This window comes from Cottoperca gobio, chromosome 12 (assembly GCF_900634415.1).
Source record: "Cottoperca gobio chromosome 12, fCotGob3.1, whole genome shotgun sequence".
In the NCBI taxonomy this organism is placed as follows: domain Eukaryota; kingdom Metazoa; phylum Chordata; class Actinopteri; order Perciformes; family Bovichtidae; genus Cottoperca; species Cottoperca gobio.
This window is the reverse complement of record NC_041366.1, coordinates 5,664,692-5,676,953: the sequence shown is the minus strand read 5'-3', so window position 1 is coordinate 5,676,953 and position 12,262 is coordinate 5,664,692.

Below are 12,262 nucleotides of genomic sequence, written 5' to 3'. Positions count from 1 at the left end.
GAGACAGGCTGAAGAGCTGGATATAAAATCAGCATGCTGTGAAAGTGTTTTTAAAAAGGTGAGGAAGAGGTGGCAGTGGGCTGATGTTGGTCCTGAAGGGGGGAGACATGAGGTTGGTGTTGGCAGTGTGGCCATGTTGAAGGTCAGTGAGGTAGAAGGGGGGCCTGGTTATAGAGCGGTAGGTTTGTGTGATGTGATGAGAAGAATTTTGAATTGAATGTGCTGCAGTAGCCAGTAAACTTTATTAGGACAGGGGTGACATTGCCTTGGCTAGGGGAGTGAGGGAGCAATCGAGCAGCAGAGGAGTGGATGTAGTGAAGTGTATCGAGGACTTGGAAGGATGAGAGGAGACAGGTGGTCTTCTGGTTCTGGAAACATTGTAAGATTTCTCCAAAACCTCTGCCTCTCTAAATGACTACAATTTTGGCCACATTCTTCACATCCATCAATGTGTCGTTTTTGATGGAGCACTGTAGGGTTGCAAAGATGGAGGAGCCAGAAGCGTTTTCCCCCCACTCTGATTTAAAAATGTTCTTCTGATTATTTACTTTAATGATATGTTGCAACAGTCTGTCACCTAAAGCCGAAGATTTCGCGAGGACAGAAAGGTCCGTGTGAAGTACATTATGTCATCAGAGGGTGGTACGTGAAGGCTCTGTGTGGACAACCACTCTGCTACAAGTGGTAGCATGGTGACCTACTGCACATGTGTAGAATGCGCCCTCCAAGTGGACAGGATAAACAGAACTCCTGCGTGTCCGTAGCTGTCTGTGTACTCTCCCATTTGGGAGTATAACCACATTGCTTATGGAGACACTGGAAATTTACCAATTAAACCCTGAACCCCTGAAATAACTCCAACCAGGAAAATCTGATCCTTTTTAAGACCTCTAAACAAGCTGTTACACTGAAAAGGAGCAAAATCATATGTTTTTGTAAGATCATTATTATAAAGTACAATTTCTGACTAAATGTAACATTCTGAATATAGCAACGGAAAAAAGTTTCATAGTCCTTGGGCACTGTGAACATTTCCAGACGTCCTGTGTGCGGAGTCATTTTCCTTCACCGTGCGTTTGTTGTTGTTGATTTGCAGGTTTTCTCCCTTCAGCTGGAGAGACAAAAGCCACATCTCTGCAATACTGAGGCCCTTCCCATCTGTTGTCGGCTCACACCTCCACTTTGCTACATGACTCGCACATACACACACATGCACCATAGGCGGGCTTCAGCAGCAGCTATAATGATTCCTCTGACACACATTGGGGCACATCATTCCACAGCACAGCACAGCTTTGCAGCTCAAGGCCCCTAAACCTCACTCACACTTCTCACTAGCAAGATGCTTTCTGTGTGTGTGTGTGTGTTCACGGCCATACGGCTGAGAAGTGAGCGGCACCTTGGGAATTTTAAGAGTCAAGCCCCCCTAAATCTTCTTGTTTCAACTTTAGAAAATCAATAGGATAAATATCCTGTTTGCCCCTCCTCCGTCCTCAGCCGCCCACCTCAGGCTCACTCAGGTTACCGGAGCGGAGAATCTCGCTCTCACCTCAGGCTATGTTTAAAACAATCCCTATTTTTTTTTTGCTCTGAATGGCCAAGGATCTCAGGTGCAGCTGTGTTTTTTTTTTAAACAGCGAGCAAGAGGGAGAATCATGTTAACATATGCCATTGGAGAGCGCCACCGGCTAAGTCCTCCAATCGACCTGCTCCATGTGTGATTAGGCTAGTGAAGCTGAGCCCAGCCCAGACACAGATCGAAGAGGGTACTCTCAATATGGATGCGAGCTGTGCCTGCCGCGGCCACATGCAGCTGCTCCTATTGATTTTTCTGTCCTCAATTATATAATAGAAGCTCTGTTCTGGATTTGAACTTAAATCACAGTTTGGCGAGCGAGCATGTCCCATAAATCAAGAAAACTGACTCATATGAAAGAGGATTTTTATCGACTGTATTTGGCAGCCCCTCTGGAGAGATTTGCGTGACTACTGTGTGAATGTGCGATACGAAAGTGTCTGTAGGTTGTTTTTTTTCCTTTTTCTTATGTGTTCCAGGTGATTGGACTAAAGACAAAGAGGCACTGACACAAAACTTTGAGTGCACAGTTCAGCAAGCCACAACTCATGCTCTCACAAATCTGTTTTGAAAAGCCCCTTGGATTAGTTCTCCCAGTACACAGTTGACTCTTCTAATTGGAAGACACCCACTTTTTTAGCAATTTGATCCATTGGCAACTTTGTTGAAATACATCCCTGCAGTCTTTATCCTCCTAGGCATATCGATGGGAACATGCAGGTTAGGTCATTGCGAGTAAAAGCACAACAGGACCCTGTTTCATGGGTATATATCCATATTCAGCTCAACCTACAGCCAGTTCAAGTTCAGTCCAGTCTAAGAACAATCAGACTTCTCGAATCATCTACTAATAAGAAAAGATCTTCTAGTTCATCAAAAACAATTAACAATATCCCAACTTTCCTGATGAGAGTTATGGGAAGATTGATTTCATGTCTGTAAACTCAATATGAAGCTGGAACCAGGAGTCAGGTTTATCTTAGCTTAGAGACAGCGGGAAACAGTACGTTCAATGATTGAAAAAATAATTACCCCTACCAACATCTCTAAAGGCACACTATTACATAATATATTTAGTTTTTTACGTACAAAAACCAAAGTGTAAAAACAACAAGTTATTTTTCTGAAGCTACATAAAGCTTACACAGAGGGCGCAAAAGATACAACTGGGGGTCACCGGGCCCGCAAGGTGGTATTAAAAAAAAGTACCAATTACTATCCACAACTTTGAAAACCCAAAAAGAGCTGGCCGAGTTGAGAGGAGCCGTGCCGTACCATGCAGTGGAAATGCAGCATTAGTCTTGTTTTCTGATGAGGGGGCCCCCCTCTGCGATAAAACACTGCAGGAAACCCTGAAGTTTACAGTGAATGAGGTCTACTTGTATCAGCAAAGCTCAGAAAATCTACAAACAATAGGAAGTGAAGAGAAAAATCACAAATGAGCTTCTCATTATGGAGTCTCGCTATGTAGAAACATAACAAAATGTAAACGTGTTTGCATTGCAAATGATATTTTTAAAATCAAATTTTTCACCCAGAGTTTTAAATTATTGATTCTTTTCTATCTGATTTTTTTTAGCCACTTTTTAAGCAGCCAAACACAGGAAGCCTACAAATACAATACTGTTTTCAGGGCACAGACTTTAGACACAGTGTAACACCATTTCCTCCATTTCATAAAGACACTTTTCTTCACTAAGTGATATGACTGTCACTGTAAACCCAAGTATTTCATGCCCTATAGACCTTGTAAACTGACCCATCGTGCTCCGCTCATGGAGCACAAACATCGACCTTATTTCAGACGGCCCGTCCTTCCTGCAAACAAGAGCACCGTCATTATCAACGAGTGCCATCAGACACCTGCAGGAGGAGGTCGGTGGAGAGGCGGTGGCCGAGAATGGCCGGGGGTTCGGTTCAGTGGTTGGGAGGGTAACCTGAGCCTCAGATGCTAATCTTGCTACGCTCGGGCATTTTGGGGGATAATTGTAGCCCTGGCTGAGCTCAACTGATGATGCAGGCGATCTGCTGGCGTTAAGCCCCGTCGTTCTCGCCAGTTTACTCTTATTCCCCTCACCTGTCCTTATGACTCTGCTTGGTCTTAATCTCTTTTTTCTTTCCTATATCTTCCTCTCCTTCCTCAATTTGAATATTCCTCAGAATGCCTGACAAACCTGCAGTAAGAGGCGGTGGGGAAGGGTCGTGGGCGTAACTTTAGCTGGAGTAATGAGGCCTAATCCCCTGCTGACTGGGGGCTGTTTAAACAGCTCCTGACTGAGCCACCCAGTAATGGAGTAATTAACCCCAGCGCCCTCTTCTGCACAGCAGCAACCGACGCCCCCCGTATTCTACGGCGCCTGCATTGCTGCTCTGTCATTGTCCTGCATGCGATAGGGAGGAAGATGAGAATTGATGGAAAAACATCAAATCAGAGCTTGATGTGAAATAAGCTCAAGACGGAGTGCAGAGTAATGCAATGCAGCCCTTCGCAGCCTATTGCTGTACTTCCCTGACATTGTCTTTGTAGTGACTTGTCTTTATGTGAGGAAGCAATATCATATGTGCTGTGTGAAGAAACAGTAATGGGAACAGTTCAAGGGTCATTATAAGCGCCGTGAATCACTCGAGGCAGACAGAGCGTTCAGGTACGAAACATATCTCTCTCTCCACTGATCTGATTTCCAGACAATCATACACGGCAGATTCTTTGTATTTGCTTTAGGTGGGCTCACGAAAACAATCAGCACAATCAAACAGCATACACTACACACAGGCATCCCATCAAGCCAATAGGAAAAGCCTTGTGTGTTCATGTCCCGGCTCTTGCCGTCTCCAGCCGGCTTAACGCGGAGAGGCGCTGAAGCGTTTGAAGTAAGCAGCCACCACACATTATGCCAGATGAAATGCTATCATGCGTGGTCGCTGAATGGTTTGTGTCATTAAGAGAATAAGGCAAACAGGGAGCAGAGCGCGCTCAGAACCTGCCTGCTTGCGCGCCTTTCTGAGGGGAAGGCAAGATTAAGGGGATGCTCAGAGGCTCTCGTCTGTCAAGACTTCAAAGATGCCATCGACACTCCTTGTTTCTGTCGGCGCAGCGACCAAATCGCACACACTCTGCCGCCTCTGTGGCTGTCAAAGCTCCTCTGACATCCCCTTTATCAGGTATACAGGCTTTAATCCAGACACAGATAAATAAATCAACACACAGGGGTCCCACTCTTCTCAGCGCCTCCTGGTGGCAGGGTATCTGCACAGCCAAGAAAAATATCAAGAAGTCATTAGTCGTCTGCTAGGGACAACAAAGAAGGGCCAATTACACGGTGCAGAAAGGATCATTAATTCACTGTTGTCAAATGCCAACAAAGCAAAGAAGTAAATTAACCAATAAGCAGTGCATTTTTTCTCTTGGTAGTCACGTCAGATTATTCAGTGCAGATAACAAGCAAGAAATGAAATCTGCAGTGGCATCAAGGCTTACACATGCTGAATTGTGCTCATCTCCCCCTGCATGCCTGAATTGAATTTCAAAGTGTATGTATCAGTTTCTACAAACAGAAATGTGTTGCTTTCACCCATTTTTTTGCAGGAGCAGAGATCCATTTTGACACCCAGTGCAACATCTGGAGCAGACAGATGAGAGGAGAACAGAGGAGTTTGAATTAGAGTTGACACGTCGACATGCAAGCAGACACGGCGCACATCAGAGCCAGCTCCGTGCGCCGGGATGGACATATCAGTCTGTTTGGATATCGACAAATCCTGAGTGCAAAGAATACACAGCTGAGTGGGACCGCGGGAAGCTATCTGAGATATCGACAATGAAATAAATACCGAGGAACAAACCAAAGAAAAAGCAGTGTGTACCCAATATGACTGCTTTAACTCGCAGAGAACTTCCCGGGAAGGAGAAGAGAAAAAATAAAAACACACACAGGCTGGAAAAGCATAGTGTTGTACCTGTCTGGGTGTATTTCCGTTGGTTCTTTTCATTTTATTTTAACAGCAGAAGTGAGGCAGACAGAGATCACCACAACAGAAATATGATGTCTGAACTGAGAAGAGAGATCTGTTGTTCCATTGTTCTGTTTGTTTGTTTTGAAGACCAGTCTGGCAGCAGAAAGCACATCCCTTTCAGAATACAAAAGATGCCTTAGAGGCAACATAAGTGAAGTTTTATGCTGATGACTGACTGCTTGACAAACATCGGGGGTAAAACTGCAACTCCGTTCAGTGCGGAAGAGGAAGAAGGCACTGGAAAAAAATAAAATAACAGAGGTATCTGGGTAATGTGTTAAAGAAAAAGAGAAAAAAGGGTTTTAAAAACTGAAGGAGTGAGAGGACAAAAAAACCTAATTTATATCCTATAAGAGGAATGTGAGGCACCCAGGGGGGCCTGTAAGTTGTGAAAAATTAAAGGAGACGGATTCAAACTGTCCAATTTCCACATCAAACAAACCCCGGGCTCCATGCTCCTGGAGAGGCTGCCTCATATCCAACACATAGCTTCAGAAAAAGGTGCCCCCCCTCCCCCTTTCTCCTCATCCTCCCCCTGCCTCTTCATCCCCTCCACGAGTCCACCACTGCAGCCTCCACGTTATTTTCTTTATTTTATTTTTACTGGTACTCTCCATTTCCTCAATAACCCCGCTCTCTAATTCCCCTAAGCACTGTACTGGTTACACTAGCCACTGTCTCTCCCCTGCCTAATTATACCCTTGTGAGTCTATTAATCAACTTGTGAATTATTTAAGAAGGAGAGCTCTTCTGCCTGTAACTGGCTTTGACAGTGTGAAGGAGAGACGAGAAAAGAAAGGCAGCGGGTAGGTGGGGGAGGCTAAAGCGAGGGGGGACGAATGTTAGGAAGGAAAGAAGGAAGGCGGTAGGTGGGTGGATGGCAGGAAAGAGAGAAAAGAAAGGAAAAGAAAAGGGAGATGGAATCAGGGTCTTCTTGCATATATCCCCTGAGGACCGGGCTGCCTGTGCAGCGCAGCACCCAGACGAAACAAAACCCCCATCAACATTCACCCTGTTTGTTTTTTCTTTTTTTTTGTGTTGTTTTTGTTTTTTTTTCCTTCCCACCCTCTATTTTCATGCATAAGTTTTCATGATAAACAAGGAAATTCATGAATATATGGAGTGATACAGTGGGAAATGCAGGATGGGGGGAGACAGAGGGGTGAGGTGAAGGAAGAGAAAGAAGAGGAGTGAACAGTCAAAGCCAAAGAGTGAGCCGAGACTGGGAGGGAATTATGTAGACAGCAGGATGCACACACACACACTTGCATATGTACACACACATACACAAACAGATGCAGTCACATATATTTACACACACACACACACACGACTTCGCATTGCAGGTGAACCGGGGTCCTTCCTCTGTTTGACAGGAGGCAGCGTTTCCTCGGAGCAGCAGGTACGGTGGTGGTGATGATGATGATGGTTGTGGTTGTTAGCGTGCCGAAGTCTGCCCTCCTCCCGCTCCCCTGGTCCCTCCTGCTGCAGCCGCTTCTCATCAGTCGAGAGGAGAGCCCGACCCTTCTAATGACTCCCATCGACACTGATGCCCGCCATAAGCAGCCGGGGCAGGAAGAAACAAGCGTGAAAGTGAGATCATTATTATTTTCATAATGTTTTGTGCTCTCAGTCGGACCCCTGGCGCATTTGTAGAGCTACCCGCAGAATCGCAATGAACTCGAGACTGAGGAGTGTTTTGTAGGCCGAAAGAGAAGAAGTTCATATCAAAGATGGTGTGCCGGTTTGAAGGGTTAGTGCACCCAAATTACAAAAACAACACATTTTCTAACTAAGCCCTTGTGATATCTAACCAAACTGATAGTTTTGGTATTATTTACCTACGTTTTGAGACATCCACCTCTTAGATTATTGCCAAAAGCAACATATCTTTCTAGAAACAATGGTACTCTGGATAATCAAAGCAAAAAGGGACTATCTGTTTGGTAGAAAGTAGTTCCAAAGGACGGTGTTCACTACACTGATTGGTGGATTATGCAGAGTGAACAGGACACTTTCTGGAAAGGGTATGGCTGGGTACTTAACCTCAGTACTTTGTGTATCAAGTATTAAAAAGTGCCAAGTCTCAAAGGTTGGTATCAAATGCTTGGTCATATTGTTAAGCTTGTTTAAGCTTAGGTTTTAAGGTATCGGCCTCTGAGATTTCTGCCTCGACCTCAATATATTTGAGGTTAATGGAATTTAGAAAGTGGTGCTCAAAGCATTGAAATATTATGTAAGAATCCAACAGCAACTGGATATTGATTGTAAAAAAATACACCTTTTTTGTTGTTGTTGAATACTCTATTCTGATTGGTCAATTATGGCATTCTACATTCTGTTGCTGTATTTCTTTATAGCAGGCCACTGCTATGAATAACAACAGATCGTTGATGCAGTTCTGATCTCCGAACATAGCGAGACCCATTTTACAATAATGACATTATCTCATTATTTTATATTGGTGCCAATAACACGTCTATGTTTCAGTACAGAAACCAAACAATGTTTTTAATGCTTTTTTTTTATTTGATGAAATATGTCAACATGCTCAATGCAGTGTTAAATACATGTTTTCTTTATTACACCAGGAAACATCTGATTAATAAGTAAAAAAGAAACTGTCCATGCATTCAATGCGAACTTTTGATACTGGAAACTTTTCCATACATGTTGTTTCGGACACATTTCGATGTTTGGTACCAAAATGTATTAAGGTTCGATACCCAACCTTACTCCAGAAACGATGTCCTGGTTACTCAGGATAATCCACAGAAGTTGTTGTAAACATACTGTTGGGAGCACCACAAATACAATTCCATTCATGTATTGGGTTGAGGTAGAAATCTCAGAGCCAGACGTCTCAAAACTGTGACGAATAAAAGCAAAACAATCTTCATGGAGAGTATAATATGAAAATATATTTTTTGTAATTTAGGTGAACCAAGTCTTTAATGCTCTGTCCTCTGGGCGGCATGCTTGTGTGTTTTCAGAAAGAGTGTGTGCACATTTGGTGTATGTGTGAATATGTGTCTGTGTGTGTGAGTAGCACATCTCATTAGGCCTGAGCGGTGCTGTTGTCTGCGAGGGTACATAAGTCCACACAGCTCCGTCTCTGTGGGATGTTTATTAAATTAATAAAAAGTTGCTTAAGGCGAGCTGTACCGGGGAATGCCCAGGGCTCGGCCGTGATTGGCACTCTCCGCCGCCCTGCGTTCTCTCCAGGGTCCGCCTGCGTTTGCTTTAACTAACTGGCCGTGACTGAGGAGAGCAGGCTGACATGAAGCCCCTCTACTCTCCCCCTCTGTACTCCCATCCATCTCACCCCTCCTCTGTCTGACTGGGCTCTGTTCGCTTTGAATGGGGGTACAGGAAACCTCCAGTCATTTCTTGTATTCTTGTTACCTACTCATTTGTAGAAGTATCAATTAGTCAACCGGGTGGGCCCGGGGCAGACATCATAACAAGTAGAACGTACCAAAGTTTTTGTGCAAAAAGGAGAAAGTTTACCCTAATTAGGTTCTCAATACATTTGGGATGAAGTCTCATGCTATTGCTGAATCATCTTTTATTCTATACATGTATTCACAAAGAGTTGTTCATAAGGTTTGGGAGTGAAATCATCATCTTAACCACTCCTTTTGTTTGTTGATGGGTCTGCCTTCCTTCCTCTTTTTCAGACTGATAACCAAAACTAAGCTCATGGGATTTAGATTTTAGAGCATAGACTGAATTATGTCTGTTGTTCTTCTGTTTGTATTTACCCCAATTTATAACTAGTAGCTTGGCGTGCCTGGTAATGTGATGTTAAACCCAACATGGAGGCTGAGCAGGGGGCCTAGACCCGTGGACAAAGAAGAACCTGGAGGGAACCAGACAGAGCAGAGGTCATGGAAAGGAAACTGTATTTATATCTAAAGAGAATATTCAGACAGGCAGGCGGAGGAGACTCCTGAGGGGAGGATGAGTCTTGTTTGTTGGAGAAAAAAAGAAATTAGCCATTATACAACCATTTCTCACTTCACACAAACACTTTATTTAGACTACCGGCATTATGTTCCAATTAAACACAAAAGAAAAGTCTGGCATTTCAAACTCTTCAGAGAATCTGCATTTCGCCTTTCAGGAAAAAAAACAAAAAAACAAAGGGAAAAATTAAAATATATTATCATCTTTTAAAAATCCTTTTAAAAATAAACAAGACAAACACAAACAAAACACAACAAAAAAGCCCCACTCTGTCTCTTTCACTTTATCTCTCTCTGCCTATCTCGCTCTCTCTAGCTCGGCTGGGCGACTCTCTGAGGAGGAGGAAGCTGAGAGAACTCATTTGCATATAAACTGTGAGAGGCAGGGATTGTCATCGGCGGCACATTAGACGCAAGGAGCGGGAAGGGAGAGGATTTTCATGTGCAAATTTCAGCCTCGCCAACTCCATGCATTATTATTTCATCAGCGCCTAAGAAGGAAACCCTTCCGATCCCCAAACCCTGGCATCATCCCAACGGACACTTCAAGATTCAGACCAAATCCCCCCGTCGCGCCTCTTCCCCAGAAGGCCCCACTACTGAGTAGCTGTTTACACCGGGGCCCACCAAAGCAGGAGGAGTCAATCCGCCTCTGAGACGGCCGTGAGATCAGAAAAGAGGGAACCGAAGGAACAGATATACACCAGTTGTGACCAGCAGTATTGGTGTTCCTTGCATTAATTGCTTGTAAACTGCGAGGCTGGAGGCTTGCTGGCTTTCAAGTTTAAAAAGGAGATTACAGCCAATTAGCAGGGCCTCTGAAAACCCTTTACTGCCTGGGGAATAGCGGCTGATCCCTAATGTGGGACAGCTGTGAGCAACAAAGAACAGTCGCAGTCCTGCTTTTGAAAACACACTTGCAAGCGGAGCACTTTCAAAACACACACGTATATAATCTCACATGCAAACACAAGACAACGCTGATTGATAGCAATAGCTGCAGAGACGTACAATACAAACATGAAAAATGAATGAGTACATAAATGCAACCATGCAAACGTGCACAAAGTACATACACGTTCCCAAAGTGACAAAACGCGAGCAGACAGGGAGGTAAATATGTTTTAAAAGGTGAGGGGGAAACGTTTGTGGGTTGGGGAACGTATTTCATCCTTTTAAATCAATTTGTCAGCTTCTTCTTGGAGACGCGTTACCAAAAGCGCAGAGTGTTTCCCTGTAAACTGCCATCTTTAATTTCTTTGTCTGACATGCTCCCATATACCACGACACACCAGAGACCGAGCATGAGGTGAGCAAAAGGTTCAAAGCCCAGATGGGAGCAGAGCCTGTGTACCCCTGAGCACAGTGGATTACCTCATTCACTCTCATGTCAAACAGAAGGCAGGTAGAGGAGGAACACAAGTCAAAAGATCTCCACAGGCTCCGTAATCTACCACGATTTATGCCGAGCCCCGCGACTCCCACTTACGAGTCTCGCTCAATGATTTCCTTCTTCCTCTTTATCTTTTCTCGCCGTGTTTCATTCCACTTTCTGTCTGTTTTCTGCCTGTGTACCTTTCTGTCACGTTCGCTGAGCACCTGCACATCCTCAGCTATCCCGCCGCCCTGCCATCTTCCTCCTCCCTCGTACACATTAACAAAAACAGCCATCTGCCAACTATTCCGACTACAGGTAGACATTCAGATGCTCCACATGTAGTGAACAGATTCATCTAAAAAGGTTTGTGCAATGTAAGTGTCTAAGATAGCTTCATAGTAGCAAATATGATTCTTTTGTTCAGCCGTTAAAACTGTTCTGCAACAGCGGATTGTTCTCCAAATGCCTCCACAGTCCTCATGCTGTGGAAGTGTATTTATATAATCTGTTGGTGTTCAAATGTAACTTTAATCTCTACCCCATAGGAACAATTAAATATATACACACCCAATGTGACCATGTCAAAGCTGACAGGAGCATCAATAAACAATGGGTTAGAGTAATTTAGCAAAGAGAATTTTCAGAATGAGACTATGGAACTTCTGAAGGAAGAAAAAGCTCTTTTTTTCATTTACACTTGAAAAGTTTCATTCATAAGCAATTAAACACACCATTGCTCAATTCAATTAAATACACAGATACAACCTTGGTGCGACCAGTACCTTATGTTGGCTAACGTTAGCAAACTTTGGATGCATATTGCTGCTGTGTAACTGACTTTAATGAGACGGCTCACTTCTTTACGACACTTCTCTACTTGTGTTACTGTTAAACTATAGTTTAACTTGTCATAGATTAAACATTTTACGGCTTTAACACAAAGGTATAGTAGAAGTAATTACTACATTTTAACAAAACCACCACAGAGCCTAGCCCTATACCTCAACAGAACAATACAGCATTGGTTGTCTGATTAATGTCTTGAGAAAGTTTTTTATGAGATGTGTACATTACATCTTAAAAACGTAATCATCACTCACTGACTGAATCAGTAACTTTTGGCTCCCCTGACATGGTGACTCATCCACGCCATGAAATACAGCACTATGACTTTGTTTTAACATTGACCACGATCTTTGCCTTATGGAAAGTAGCAACCTTTGACCATGGAGCTGACAGATCAGAAAACACTCTTGAATCATTTTTCTAACGGTTGTTTCGAAGGGAAACAACAAATGACAATATTTTTTTAAGTAAACACACCGA